The following is a 16,075-nucleotide window of genomic DNA, read 5'->3' on the forward strand; positions in this document are numbered from 1 at the left end:
AAGAGCTCTTTGCCAAAATGGAAGGTTTTAATTCTAGAGGAAACTGCTATACAACATGCATGCATATGTATATTTGGCAGTGTGTGAAGGAACACATGCCTGCTCTAACATGTAGAGAACAGAAATCAACACTGTGTGCCATTTCTCAGAAGCCATCAACCATATTTTCTGATAAAGGTTTACTCATAAGGAAGGGAGCAAATGGCTAGGCTTGGCTGGCTGACCAGCCAGCTCCAGAAACCTAACTGCCTCTAGCTCCCTTGCATTGGGATTACACTTTTGTGCTGCCAATCAGGTTCTACTGTTTGTAAGGCACTTCAAAGACCGAGCTAACTACCCAGGCTCTCAGACTGTAATGAAAATATTCTGAGAGTTCTGTGCCATTCATTCAATTTTCTCAAGAATCCTAAGACCTTGAGTTCTAGAGGTGGCATGATGAATAAAGAGTATAGCCTCAATCCCAAAGGCACTGCAGGTAGGTTAACCGGCCTAGACAACTTTCCTCTCCTAGAATTCACCTATGCTGACAAACAGCTTACTCCAGTGCTTACAGCAGTTCTTGTTATTTGTTAGGATGGCTGTAAAATTGGCAATGTATATTTGTGGTTATGAGGAACTTACTCTCCAATATGTAATGCTGGATTTCTGATTAGGTAGACACACACACAGAGGGGGGTGGTGATTATAGATGCTCAGGAATGTGTCAAATATTTAAATACACAGGTAAGGATGACAATCTGGAGAAGTGTGTAATTTTCATGTTTCATCCCATGTGTCTCCTCATTGGACAAAAGAATGACAGCTAGGGTTCAGGTGAGAGCATCTAAAGCAGATTTCAGATCCAGGACTTATCTGAGCAGGTGATCTATTAGCACAAACTATGGACTTGACAGATTTCCCTGGAGCCTGAGGTGTAGGAGTTATTGTAGAGGCATCTATTGAACTGGGGAACCCTACCATGAGTTTATATTTATTTTGACTAGTGTGGTTTTCTGCAGTGGTGTCAGGCTATTCTAAAGAGCTCCTCAGATAGGAAGTGAGATCCACTTTTTCAGGATACATTTTAGAATGCATTTAGGGATTAGGCTGGTGTGGTAAAATGGTGGTTGTAGGTTTTCTTTACGATCCTGGATAGTTAGTTAGTTAGGTTTCCTTTAGCATATATGATTTCCCTTCAGTTGAACTTAAGTCTAATTAGCTGTTGGTTGCTGCCAAATATGCACCTATTCCACCTTTAGGGATATCTTGCCATTTTTGTCATTGGCATAGTTCATAAGCATAACAGCTGCGGAGGACTATTGATTCTATTCCTCCTTTAGCAGGTTGCATGGCAACTTCTGTTTCCATGAAGGAAAGATCTCATTTTCCATTTCACTGCATACTATTACATTTAAACTGCACATTAAAGGTGCATGTCAACTCTAAATGCACATGTTGAAATTCTAATAAACTGTGGAATATAGTCATGAAAATGGAACTGCTACCATCAGAGCGATGGCCTTCTGATGGGATACAGGCTTCAGAGTGTACTCTTTTTTTTTTTTTTTTATCGTGTATGGTAACAGCAAAAACTGCCATTTATTACTCAGAAAAGGTTTCATTTAGTAGAAACTGGTCTACTGACATGTTGAACTTAACACTCTACTGATCTATTGTCAGTGGTGAGATGACAAACACAGCTCTATATTTATCACCTTTTGGCAGCCTTAGGAGTCATCCTAAATTCCCAGGGACCTCAATTTAGACCAGACAGGGAATCAAGGCTTGGACAATGAAAATATTAGGACTAGCTAGTTTGTGAAACAAAGCTGTGATTTAAGAGATATTTTAATAGGCTTAAACATGAAAGTTAAGAGAGAATAAGAGTGCTCAAAAAGGAAGACACAATTAAGTGTGTGTATTTGCTTTCCAGGGGAAAAATGAGGCATACCCAAGTGTGGGTACTGGTTCCTCAGGGAGTTGTCTAATTAATTGTCTTATTGTTAGCTACACAGGAAACTTTGGTGACTCTCAAGTTATATTGCAGAAGTTTACTAAGAAAGCATGCTTGACTTTCTTTTCTCTATCTTTTTATAAGTGAGATCAGACAGTGGCTTTAGAAACGCTTTCAGTATAGTTGCAGTCTGATAAGGCAAAACCAAAAGCTACAGGGTTGTATGACGTTTTTCATTCACTGCCTTCCTTGGTAAATAGGATTTCTGGTACTTTTGTTAAAATATTATACATTTTTGCCTGGAGAGAGAAGAAAGGCCTTCAGCAGAAGTTAATTATGCTAAATTCTTCACTGCTGGTAACAGTGAAGAATTTTTTATTATATTTTTATTATTAAATCCAGAACTCCTCCTATTATAGTCTCCTTGGCTTTCCTTGCTCCTCAGGCTTACCTTGTTATCTTATGACCTTGACAGCTTGCATTTAACAGTGGTCAAATGTTCTTTTGTAAGATTCTGTCTCATGTTTGCTTGTTTGCTAGTTTTTATGATTATGCTTGGGTTGTGTTTTTTAAGGAAGCCTCCATCTTCATCTGATTTCATTCAACTGTTGGTCTCACAGCACAGTCAATCTGTCAGCAAATTTATTGGATGTTCCCACTAGCAGAGCCTCGAAATTAAAACAATCCACAGCATTCCACACCTCCCTCATCTAAACTGTCATTGTCATTGTCTTGGATGATTCTAGTAGTTTCTTCACTAATCGTCTTTGTATTTCCTGTCTCCCTTCTAGAGAAAGGGAAGTATTGGTTTCAGGTCAATTTATTTTCTTTCTCAATGCAAAGCCTCACTGGATTCTTATCTCACGCTGAGTAAAAGCCTCTCTCTTTACATCAAATTTCAGAAATCTGCAAGATCTAGCTCTTGATTTGTCCCTGATTAAATCTGTGGATGGCTCCATTCTCAAGCTGCCTGTCATTTATAAATATAAGATCTGGCTTGCTTCCATGTATGTGGACCTATCTGCATTGCCCACATGGCACGCTGGGGTTGGCTACCCAGAGGCTATTTAAGCTGTGGGCTGGTTTTCCCCAGGGTCAGATGATTGTTCAAGGTTCCTGAATAAACTGCATTGAAAAAATATATATATATATATAATGAATAAATTGTGAAAAAAAATTACATAAGAAATATAATATTTATTTTTTGGCCATCAGAATCTATGGCCTTCCAGCTTACAGTGAGGCATCAAGCATGAAAAGAAGTACATGATAAAGCATGCATGTTAATCTCATAGAGGCTTGGAAGCAGAGAAAGAATGGGAGTGCTCAGGGGCACAATGACCCCTTTCAGCAATATAACATTTTCCTACCATATTCCAATAGTACTCTAGGGAAAAAAACAGAGCTTTAATATATGGCTACATGGAGAACAGTCATCCTAATCATGGTATTCTGTTTTTTGCCTGTTCTTGCCAGGTTTCAACCATTATGAGAAGCTACCTGAAGTCTGGTGCACACAGAAAGAAAAGGTTTATTTCATAGAATCCAGCCATAGTTACTTGGCCTTCGTTTCTGTCTTTGAGTTTGTGATGATGCAGCAAATTTGTGGTGTTGAGCACGAAGTAAGAAAAACAGAGACCATCAGAGAAGTCAAGGAGTGAAAGGAAATAGGAGAGGTTTGGGTCTTAATTTCTGCTTCTAGGTAACAATTTCACATGATGGTAAGTCTTCCATTGAGGATCACCTTTCAAAGTCTGTTCATGGGCATATCCCAGACTTTTAACACATGAAATTACAGGACACTCCCCAAAACAACAGAGTTGGAAAGATTTGCTTCTCTATCAGTAGAGTATGTATTCTCATCAAGTAGGGAAAAAGTGTGGCAATGCGCTCATCAGTGACATGCCTGCCTCGGATTCTGTGATTTCAATTTTATTATGTCTAATACATACATGGCTAAGCCTGTGAGCCAAAGACAGAAATTACACAAGATAAATAAAATACATGTGAATGAGGTAACGTATAAATTACTTAGTTCTTCAGAGTTTAATTTCCAGGACCCACATAAATGGACCAGAAGACCACAAACAGCAAATCAAAGCAGCCTCCTCCATAATGCTGAAGCTAAGAGGCTTTGATTCATACCAGAAAATAAGGAAGAAGCCCTTGCAGGTTTTCTTATTTTGGATATATTTAAGTTCCTTTCTCTAGCAGGTTGTATCGAGCTCCTAGAACAGGAAGCTCATCTTTGTCTGTGTCTCCAGCAATGGTTGGAAAGTTCTTCTTCCAGACCCTTCCACTACTTCTGATAGAATAAATCCAGGGTAAAGCCTCAGTAATTGACCTCATCTATGATTTCATGGGGATAATACAGGATAATCCTCCTATCTCAGAGTTTGTAACTTAAGTAACCTCGTGACTTCCATTTTGTGACAGGACTTTCATGTACTTAGTTTCTAGAGATAACAATGTGCATATTTTTAATGTTGTTGGGTATAATTCTGCTTGCTATATTCATAGAATGGTCTATTGATAACCAGACAGCCCACTGGGCCTTAGATTTCCATAAAAGATACTTTTTTATGACATATGTAAAATGGAGCATTCCAGCTTAGTCATATTCCTATTACTGTGATAAAAGTAAGTTGAGAGAGAAAAGGTTTAGGTTGGCTCACACTTCCAGAGTACAGACACTAATCATAGTGAAGACAGTGCATCAGACAGGTCAGGCCTGGCCCTTAGGAGCAGGATCAAGAGGCTGGTGAGTCACCTTGCATGCACATTCCAAAAGCAAACAGTCAACAGGAAGTAGGCTGGTCTGCCAAGCCTCCGATCTTGCCCCTACTCAATGTAGTGAGGGTCCTTTGTGGGAGACAGTTACAGCAAGCGCCAAACAAAGTGTAAGCTGAAAATATTTCTGAATTTCCCCACTTTTTCTCTTCTCTCCGGTGTCTTTCAAATAACATTAGACAATTAATGAAGCAATTACTGTTATAACGCTACCCCTGTCAATATTTAATTACAACATTAATTCAACAATGTGAACTAATAATATTTTTGTTTCTACTTGTTAGGAAAAATTTTAAATAGCAAATTTGGTACTTTAAAAGTGAGACAAAAATACATTTATGTTGTGTGAGAGACTTTTCCCAGGGTGCTGTAACCCACATACTTTCTCACCCCAGAAAAGGAAACTATGATAGAGCAAAGCAATGACTGCACCTAGGCCCAACTTCAACCAATGGCTTTATATCAGTATTACTAACAAGTGTGTGGGTGAGAGTTTACTTATAGGGCAAAAAATGATTTAAAAAAAAATCAATATTACTAAAAAGCCCAACCAGACTGGGTGAGGACTCATAAAAACCATCACCAAAGCCACCCTAGCTTGTAGGACGGGTGAGAACTATATCTCTGAAGCAGGGGTAATGAGAGTCTCCTCCCCTGCAGCTGTTCACTTCTTATATAAAGCTGGGGTAGAATCTCAGAGCATCTCCCAACTTTTCACTTTCTCAGACAGCCAAACATTTGTTTACCTTCTGAATCTCATGAGCCTCCACTCCCTGATGGTAAGAATGGTCCAGTTCCCATTATACTCTAAACAATGTACTGTGGATCACATGTCCAAATTTTGTGTTATTACTAGAAATTGCTAAATATATTCTTTTATTCCATATTGAGGTCATTAAGAAGCTTTGAGTGACTGAACCTCTCTCCTCAACCTATTAAGCTCATTCATGGTCTCCTAGTGGGAGGCGGGGAGCTAGAAGGAAAGTTCAACAGTTAAGAGCATATACTGCTCTTGCAGAGAGTCTTAGCTTAGTTCCCAATATCCATTGGACAGATCAAAAAGATTTGTAACTCTAGTTCTATGGGTTCTGATGCCAATTTCTGGTCTGTTCAGGTGACAGGAACATATGTAATATGCATACTTACACACATACGTACACACATACACACATACATATAAACAGGCCACACTTATACAGGGAAAGAAATACATTGTCACAGAAAGAGTATGTCCTGAAACAGGGAGTGAGAAGATTGCTCAGTGAAGAGGAGGGTTTGCTGCAAAAGCATCATTGATCTGAATTTAGAATCCCAGTACCTGTGTAAAAGAGCTGGGCGTGGCTATGTACATGCCCCTGTGCTAGTTACCTTTCTGTTGCTGTGACAGAGCACCACAACCAAAGGCTACTTTAAAGAGGAGTTTGATTTGGCCTATGGCACCAGGTGGCAAGGAGGTTGGCTGGAGCAAAAAGTTGAGACATCACATCCTTAACCTAAAAGACAAAGCAGAGAGAACAAATGAATGTAAGATGAAGTTACACACCACTCAAAAACTTGTCACAATAGAAATAGGTAGACCATAAGACCCACCTTGGAAATAGAATGGCTGTGGGAAATAAACATGAGGGCCACAGTATAACCACATTATCCTTGATAAGAGATAGTGATAGGAGTGGCTAAACAAAAGATCTTAAGTTTGATAAGCAGGATCCATATAAAAACCATGGCCATAGTGAATCCAAGTGAAGATATTCTTGGTTGGAGACTGTTCACTTCTCATTTATCCTCATGTGGTTAAAAAAAAAAAAAAGATGTCTTTCAGATTTCTTTTTAATCTCATTCACTGTATTTCTACTTTCATGACTTCATTTCATCTGAACCTAATTACTTCTCAAATATCCAATGTGTGAATGCATCATGTTTGGTCACAATGTCAGCATAATAGCCACGGAAGAACACAGAGATTTAGTTCATTACAGAGATAGGATAAAGGAGTTAGTTTTTCAGTCTATGAGACTGTGAAACAAAGAAGCATTTTGTGTGTAGAGAATGTATACTGTGATGGTAAGCTGTGATTGTCAACTTGACAAGATCAAGTCTCACTAAGGAGAAAAATTTCTGCACTTTTCTGTTAAGGAGTTTTTGGATTAGTTTACTTGAGATGTAAAGATCACCTTGAATATAAGTAGACCTATTCCATGTCTTGGGATCCAAGGATGATTAAAAAGGAGAATGGAAAGTGAGCTGAACACCAGCATCCACTTCACTGCTTCTTGACTGAAAATGCAATGTGACTAGCTGACTCATATTTCTGCTGCCACACCTTCTCAGTCATGATGGGCTGTGTCTTCAAACTACGACATAAAGTAAATTGTCTCTTTTTTCAGATGATTTTGTTGTGCATTTTGTAACAGAAATGGAAAAAATAACTGAAACAGATACTATATAAAAATGATGACTCTGGACTTGGTGAAAATTTAAAATGTAATCACAAATCCAACATCTTTAGAGTAACATGTCTGGAATCTTTCTAAACTTAATATAATTACATGAAATATCCAGACAATGGAGAGTGCTCCTTAGTGATGCATATTGAGTAGCAAGTGGTGTCTCCACACAAATTAAAGATAAGTGGAAGAGAAAACAAGATTTTTTTTCAATTTCATTTTTGTTATAACCATAACAGCCATAGCAAGTTTTCTCACATAGATTTAACATGATCATTATTTATTAGCATTTAGCAGATAATCTGTTTAGGGACATTTATAATTAGTGTTAAGGTTAGATTTTGATACCATTATAATACATGTAGAAATATCAGGGATAGTAATGTGTTTTCTGGAAATTAATCTACAGTATGAAGTCACCCAAGAAGAGAACCTCAGTGAAGAACTGTCAAGCTACTGTTGTCTCATGGGCATGTAGGTGGGATTGTCTTCATTAAATTGATTGATGTGGGAAGTTCCAACCCACAGTGGATAGTACAATTCCCTAGGGTGAGGCTTTGGACTGTATGAAAGAAGAGAAAGCTAGCTGAGTGCTAAACATGCATTTATTCATTTCTCTCTGCTCTTGACTTTGATATGAGCAGGCTCCTTAGTGCCTTGACCTCCAACAATAGCGGACTGTATCGTGGAACCGTAGCTGAGTAAAGCCTCTCTCCACTACATTGATTTTTGTTGGTGTACTTTATCAGAGCAACAGAAATAATACAAAGATCATATTCAAGGCTGATGGTTTAGTGTATTTACTTTCCATTGCATTGTGGGCCTGGACTGTACTTACACATTAGAGGAGCGGGGACAGGAGGATCACTGATGCTCATTGACAGGCATTCTAGATTTTTCTGGGATCCAGACCACAATGAAAGACTCTGTCTCAAAAAGTAAGATGAAGAGCCATAGAGGAAGATACCAAGCCTTGGAAGAACACAGAGATTTAGTTCTGTGTTACATGTACATACACACATATGCAAGAATACACACAAGTGCATTTGTGAACATGTACACATGTGTTCACATACACAGAAAAATAATTTTAAAAATTAGAAAGTGTTTGGTAAGGCCAAGAAAATGTGCCCAGGAAGGGTTGACTTTTAATGAGAGTAATGAATCATTAAAACATAATAAGGAAGTTTCAATCTGTTGCCTACCACTGTAAATGCATTTACCACTGAAATGCATATGTACCAAGGATAGATGAGACAAATTTCAAGTCATGTGGTTTTACACTGAAAATAACAGCAACAAAGTCTTTTACACACCACACTTACAGAATGCTTTCCAATTCAAAATTTTCTCAAATTTCTCCCAATTGAACCCATACTATGGACTAGATATTATCCTAAAATTTATACATTGACATCCAAATTCCATGTAAGAGGGTTTGAGGATAGGTCGGGGTATAAAATATTGGGTATGGCCCACTTATCACCACAGAGTCAAGGAGGCAGAGACATGAGGATACTTGGAGTTTGTTAGTCAGATATTCTAGATAAATTGTGCAGTCCTGGCTTGTGTTTTTTGTTTATGTGTTTATTCCCAGTTGCCCCAGATTAGTCAGTTTAAATTCACCATCATTTTCATCAGGATCTAAAATGATATTAACTGTTTTTCACTACCCGATCCACCTCTCTATTAAAGCTGTATGTTACAATTAGAATTACTGAAACAGATGTAAGGAAAGGATTCACAAACTGGGACACTGGACCATATCCATTAATTGAACTATTCTCTCCTTACTTTGGTCTTAGTGAGATCAACCTACAGTTCAAGTTATTTGCCTATTTATAGTAAGGGGACAGGGAAGCAGAATGATACTGCAATCCTCAACAGCCTGGAGTTCTTGGTAGTTTTAGGGAGCTTTACTCAGACAAAATTGGGATTCCTGACTTAGAAACTAAAAATAATTTCAGGGCAAATCAGTTTACGATGGAACAAAAATTGCTGATTTCATTAAAGATATGCCAGTGCATGAAGATTAAGAAAGAAAGAGTCCTCTGAATGAGAGCCTAAGATACACATGTAGGGAGAGGTTACATAAACCACTGTGTGGGAGTGATGATACTCAAGAAATATTCTTGCCTCTCTTTTAGCTGTTGGATTTGGAAACAGTGAATCCCAAGGAAGTGGAATTACCAGAGAAATTGGAAGTGTATTGGAAGAAAAAAAAATAAAGAAACCGTTTGTTCAGCCATATGGGGGCCTTGTCTTCTGGAAAAGAAGCCTACACGTCTGACAACAAGCCTGACCACCGTGCAGGAAGAATGGAGCCCAGACCATGGTAAGTTATTGATAGTGACATCCACATCCTGACCAAGACAGATTAGTTATGTGTATTTCTTACTCTCTTTTAAAACTCAAGCTGCATGTGAGAATGACAAAAATAGACTTTGTTGCTGGAGAGACATTGTTGCAGTTCTTTGTTGCATTTGATATTTGGCTACACTGAGTAAAGGTCCTTCCTCTGCTTTTCACTGTCATTTGGTCATTTAGTTGACCTACAGAAGGCAGGTGACTGGTCCTGGTTTTGAAAGCTCCTGGGCGGTTGGCTCTCAGTCTGCATAAGATTCTAAGGAAATAGAAAAATCATGGGAAGGGCAGGACATTTAATCCTAGCACTCAGAGAAACAAATCATTTGCAAGTGTAAAAAATTTATATAATTTTGAACACTATAATTTATTTGCAGAGATGGCATGCTATAGTATTTTCAAATTAACAGTTCTTAGAATTAGCGACATTCTTCCAAGTGTTTTGAGCATGTTATTCATTTTAGTAGGTTCTAGTTAAGCTTTTACAATTAACCTTTTTAGGTAATTTTTATAATAAGTTACCTCACTGGAAGGTTGCCCTACGTGGGGAACTCCGTAATAATGTCTTCAAAGCCAATGTTAGACTTTTTTTTTTTCTAATACATTTGTGTATGAATGCTGGAAAATGGATCATAAGGTCACAGAAAGAAAATGGGATGGTGAAAGATTAATTCTGAAATGGAAAAAAAAATAGTTGAGAGAAGCAAGAATTGACACACGAAAGGAAATGGATGCCCAGGGCAAGCCTGGACCAAATAGTAAGCCCCAAATAGAAAAGCCACAGCTCACTTCTGATCAGACAGTGGACAAACAGAACAGAAGGCCTGACAGACTCATTGTAATTCAATAGCACACTGCTGCACAGAATCTCAAATCAAGATTTGTATAAGAAAAACTTGTATGCAAAGCAGTTTGCTTTAATGCACAAGAATGAACACTGACCAGTCAGGATTGCCCTTATTTACATGGCAGGAATGACACTTTGGAAAATTTCATGTGAAGCTGCTCACACACTCACTACTGTCGGGCTTCTATGAAATAGAGAAGATCACACCACCACCTAACCTACCTCTACCCTTGCCACCAATCATCTTACTATGGTTCATATTTTTCCATCACTGTGATGCCTACTGGTAATTTTGGAGCGAATTAAATAAAAAGATGTTTTCTTTGTACTCTTGTCTAGTGTGTCTAGTGAGTGAAATCTTTCACCCTGTCCTCCATCACACACACACATACACACACACACACACACACACACACACACACACAGACATGACCCAACAGGGCCCAGAAAACAGAATTTTAGGAGAGTAGAGAAAATATTCTAGAATACTACTTTGTCTTTCAATATTTAATACTGGAAGTCTTATTACTGCAAACTGATAGGAAAGAAACATTATAAATTAGGCCCAATTCTCTCTCTCTCTCTCACTCTGTTTGTCTGTCTGTCTGTCTCCCTTTCTTTCTCCCTCTATCCTTTCTCAACCTCCTTCCCTCCCTCTCTATTTGGTGCCGAGAACCAAAACCAGGGCAATGAAATTGCTAAGCAAAAACTCCACCACTGAGCTAAATATGCAACCCCAATTTGATAAGTATTTATGGGTGAAAACAGTTAGTGCCTTGCAATAGAAAAGATATAGTTTAAATGCTGTCATCAAAATAGAGTAGAAATAGTTTAACAAAGGAAGGAAGGAAGGAAGGAAGGAAGGAAGGAAGGAAGGAAGGAAGGAAGGAAGGAAGGAAGGGAAAGAAAGAAAGAAGGAAAGAAAGGAATAATGAAAAAAAGGAAAAAAGGAAAGAAGGAAGGAAGGAAGAAATAAGGAGATGAGAGAATCTATGAGGGAGTTTTGTTCTACTGACAGCCAACTTTGCCTTACAAAAGTTTTTCAGTTGCAATAGGTCCTGTTTATTAATTGTTGATCTTAGAATATCAGCTGTTGATGTTCTGTTCAGGAAGTTGTCTCCTGTGCCAATGAGTTCAGAGACTCTTCCCCACTTTTTCTTCAAATAGACTTAATGTACCTGGTGTTATATTGAGGTCTTTGATCCACTTGGATGTGAGTTTTATGCAGGATGATAAATATGAAATTATATTTTTCTACATGTAGACATACAGTTAGACCACACCTTTGTTGAACTAGGTGCCTTGTTTGTATTGTATGGTTTTGTCTCCGTCAAAAAAAAAATCAAGGATCATAGGTATATGGGTTTATTTCTGGATATTTTATTAGATTCCATTGATTACCCACTTTATTTCTATGCCAGTACCATGCAGTTTTTACTACTATTGCTCTGTACTATAGCTTGAAGTCAGGGATGCAGATACCTCCAGACGTTCTTTTATTGTATAGAATTGTTTTAGCTATTCTGAGTTTTTTGTTTCTCCATATGAAGTTGAACATTTTTCTTTCAAGGTAAAGAATTGTGTTGGTATTTTGATGGGCATTGTACTGAATCTGTAGATTGCTTTTGTTAGCATGGCCATTTTTACTAATACCACCACTGTGATCCCTTTTACTTTACTAAGCTCTGTAGTTACTTCAGGTTATATATTCACATCTAAAGACTTGCATCTATAAACCACAAATGAGGTAGAACATGTAATGTTTCTCTTACTGAACCCCAGGTACCTCACTCAACATAGTATTTTCTAAGCCTATCCATTTATGTGCAAATTTTATGATTTAATTTTTCTTTATAGCTAAATAATATTATGTTGTGTATATCTGCAGCATTTTTTATTATCTATTCGTCAGTAGAAGGGCATTTAGATTGTTTCCACTTCCTAGGTATTGTGACTAGAACTGCATGTTCATGGCTGAGCAAATATCTGTGAAGTAGGAAATTGTGTCCTTTGGGCATATGTCAAGTAATGGCATAGCTTATAATAAGGAAGGTTTATTTTTAGGTTTTTGAGAATTCTCCATACAAATTTGCATAGTGGCTGCACCATGTTGTATTCCAGTCAGTGGATACAATCCATCTACCTTTATTCATGTGCACCAATTGGAGTACTTCTCAGACATCTTAGACCATTATCGTGGATATTCTATTAGTATGGAGTATATTCTTGATTTAAAATATAGGAAATATTAACTTGTTCATTTAATGATGACTTGACATTTTTGCATGAATAAAATCATTAAACAAGTCTCTCTTTCTTTCTCTCTCTCTCTCTGTGGAGTGTTTACAAAGAGAATCAGAGAAAGCTAAAATTTGTCCAGTCTTCAGTTTTCCCTGTTTGAAACTAGATGAGTTAGGTATGCAACTTTTCTCCATTTCTTTAATTTCTTTAATTCTATAATTTCTTTAATAACATTAATCGCTTTTCTTTAGATTATTATATCATTGCTGTCCTTTGTGAGAATGTAGACTTTGGGACTTTGAATTTGGAAAGTAGTCAAGTAGATCTTAATGAGCTGTACTAATAGGAACATGGAAGATAATGATGCTGCAGGTGAGTTGAACTGTGGAGTCCAAGATCAAGAGGTTTCAAAGGAGAAGAACATTAGTAAGTGGCCTAGAGACTATTCTTGTGATATTTTGGCAAAGAACATGGCTGCATTTTGCCCTTGTCAAAAAAAGTCTGCCTGAGGACAAACTGAAGAGTCTGGGAATAATTCTTTTTTCAGAAGAAATCTCAAAACAACCTAGCATGGACTCTGTTATGAGGTTATTAGTGTCTCTATTATGCAGACCTATAGTAAGAAGAAGCAAACTGAGCAAGGAAAAATGTACAGTTTGAGGAGAAAAAGGACACCAGAAAGTAGAATGGAGGTAAATCCTGTATTCAAGGAGACAATTAGATTAAAAAAATACAAAGCATGATGTTAAATGAACTAAAAGGAGTGGTGACCTCAGGGTAAACTTCCAAACTTTGAAAAGGAATTAAGGAAAAGCTTAGGAGTGCATGCAATGGTACATGACTTTACTCTTAGTACTTTGGGAGCAAAGACAGGCAGATCTTCAAGTTTGAGGCCAAACTGGTCTACAATGAAATTCTAGGACAGTCAAGCTTAAGTAGTAAAGGAAACTATCCAAAAGAGGAAATTGATGAAAATGTATTTGATTAATGCAACCATGTTTCAGCCCCAGAACACAGTTTAACTTGGCAGCTTCAGTCATATGATCATGTCTTTAGAGTCAACAACAATAACAACAACAAAAAAATGAGTATGGCATCTCTATCTGTGAGATTTCAAGGAAAGCCACTCAGGTCAGGCATGTAACAGCAATGTCCCTGCATGGAGGCCCAGTGACGCTATTGCACAAAACTATGGAGGTAGATTCTGGATTGCCTTTGATACCTCAAAATATTGGAGATGCCAGGCCAAGGAATATCTGCCAAGGAAGGCTAGAAACTGGTTGCAGAACCAGCCCAAGAGAAAGAATTGTGTTTCAGTCAACAATGCTAGATGGAGATGCAGAATTTGGAGTTTGGCCAGCTAGCTTTTTGGTCTTCCTTTGGTATAGTATTTCCACATTATCTTCCTTTTCTTCCCTTTTGGAATGGAAATGTACATGCTGTGTCTTAAGTTGTAAGTATGTGAATTGCTTTTTCATTTTGACTTTATAGAACATTACAGTTAAGAGACTGCATGATTCTTAGAAGAGACCTTGAACTTTGAACTTTTAAACAGTGCTGATACTGTGACAGACCAAAGGACTTTTGGTATTATACTATGGCATGTCTACAAGCCTACAGGGTCCCAGGAGTGGAATGTGGTAGTTTGAATGAAAATGGCCCCATAGACCCATAGGTAGTAACACTCTTAGAAGGTATGGTATTATTTGAATAGGTGTGCTCTTGTTGGGAGAAGTTTGTCCTTCAGGGTGGGCTTTGAAGTTTCAGATGCTTAAACCAGGCCCAGTCTCTCTTTCTATTGCCTTCAGATAAGAATGTAGACCTTTCAGCTCCTTCTCCAGCACCATGACTATATATATGCTGTCACACTCCCTGCCATGATGACAATGGACTAAACCTCTGAATTGTAATCTAGCCTGTCTTAATTGAGAGTTTATTACTGTGAAAAGATACTATGACCAGGGCAACTCTTAGAAAATATTTAATTGTGGTTTGATTACAGTTTCAGTGTTAATAGAATACTTTGGTGAGTCTCCTTTTATTTATGGACTGAAGTGGGAGAAAGGCTTTATCTGGAAGTGAAATGCAGGTAATGAGAGAGGGAGAGAAGAAGTGAGGTCATGAGATATGCATGTTTTCTGTGGACTGAAGTAGATTTCTGAACTGTTAGGGTCAGGGCTGCAACCTTAGGCAATTCTAAAGACTTGCTGGAAACACGTAGATTGTGGTTTGAATAGAAAATACCTCTATGTATTCATGGTTGAACACTTAGTTTCCCAGAAAATGGTGCTATTTGAGTAGGTTGTGGACTCTTTTGAGGGTAAAGCATTGTGGAGGGGGTGCATTCCTGGGAGCAGGCTTAGGGTTGTATTACCTACTCCCCTTCCTGTTAATCCTGCTTCCTGTTTATAGATACAATGTGAAAAAGGCTGCACCTGCCTGCATGATTTTTATTCAATAATATGTACTTGAATTGTAAACCAAAACAAACCTGTCTTTAAATTGTTTCCTCTAAGGTCTTTGATCAGGGCAATGGGGAAAGTACACTACTACAGCATAGATTCAGACAACTCCATATGAATCTTCCAAATAATATACAGAGTGATGAATGATGATGGTGATAGTGGTGATCATGATGATTTAACTCTATCAAAGAAGACATTTCTCTAAGCTCTTTTATTATAAGAACATTCTGGTTTTCTAATTCCAAGATATTTATGACTATGTAAAGGGGAAAGAAATATTTTCTATTTTATATTTGAGAGTATTATTTTTAACTGCATAGGCATAGTTCACCTAAGTACTTAGTGTGTGTGTGTGTGTGTGTGTGTGTGTGTGTGTGTGGTATTCAGATGGGCATATGTCTAGAAGGAAAGGGATGACATTAGATTTCTATCTCACCTGCTCTCCACCATATTTTTGATACAGAACTCTTATTGAACCTGGGCTTTCCAGTTCAGCTACCTTGGCTGGCTAGAGATACTCAGAGGTCTGTCTGTCTCTACCAATATAGCACTGACATTTCAGGTTCACCCTGCTGTTCTCAGCTTTTTAAGTGAGTGCTGGCAACCCAAGCTCAGCTCTTTTGCTTGCTTGGCAAGCATTTTGCCCTTTCAGTCATGTCACCTTTCCCTATACATGTACTTTAAGATTTCAGTGTCCTGGGGTAATTCGCTTTTAGAACGTGCCAAAGCCCCCTTTTTGTGAATATACTTCATACCTTTTCCCCTTGCTGCTTTTAAATGAACTGGATGCTGCTGAAACTGCTTAAAGAGCTTAGATAATGCTATCTTGATGGTGAAAGCATAAACAAAATCAAACTACTTAGCAGATTTTTCTTCTTTAAATCAACTGTGATTCAAAAAAAGTTAAGAAAAATTGTGCTTGCAAATGCATTTGAAGATTAGTAATACTGGATGTTTTGAGTTTCTTTTTTTTATTTTATTTTTTTTT

At 37.8% G+C, this 16,075-nt stretch overlaps 1 pseudogene; it reads left to right on the top strand.

The window, feature by feature from the left end:
* Positions 1–435: 435 nt before the first annotated feature.
* The window catches only part of LOC110541839 (zinc finger RNA-binding protein-like), a 40,575-nt pseudogene continuing 24,935 nt past the window's right edge, over positions 436–16,075 (top strand).

This window comes from Meriones unguiculatus, chromosome 18 (assembly GCF_030254825.1).
Source record: "Meriones unguiculatus strain TT.TT164.6M chromosome 18, Bangor_MerUng_6.1, whole genome shotgun sequence".
Classification (NCBI taxonomy): Eukaryota; Metazoa; Chordata; class Mammalia; order Rodentia; family Muridae; genus Meriones; species Meriones unguiculatus.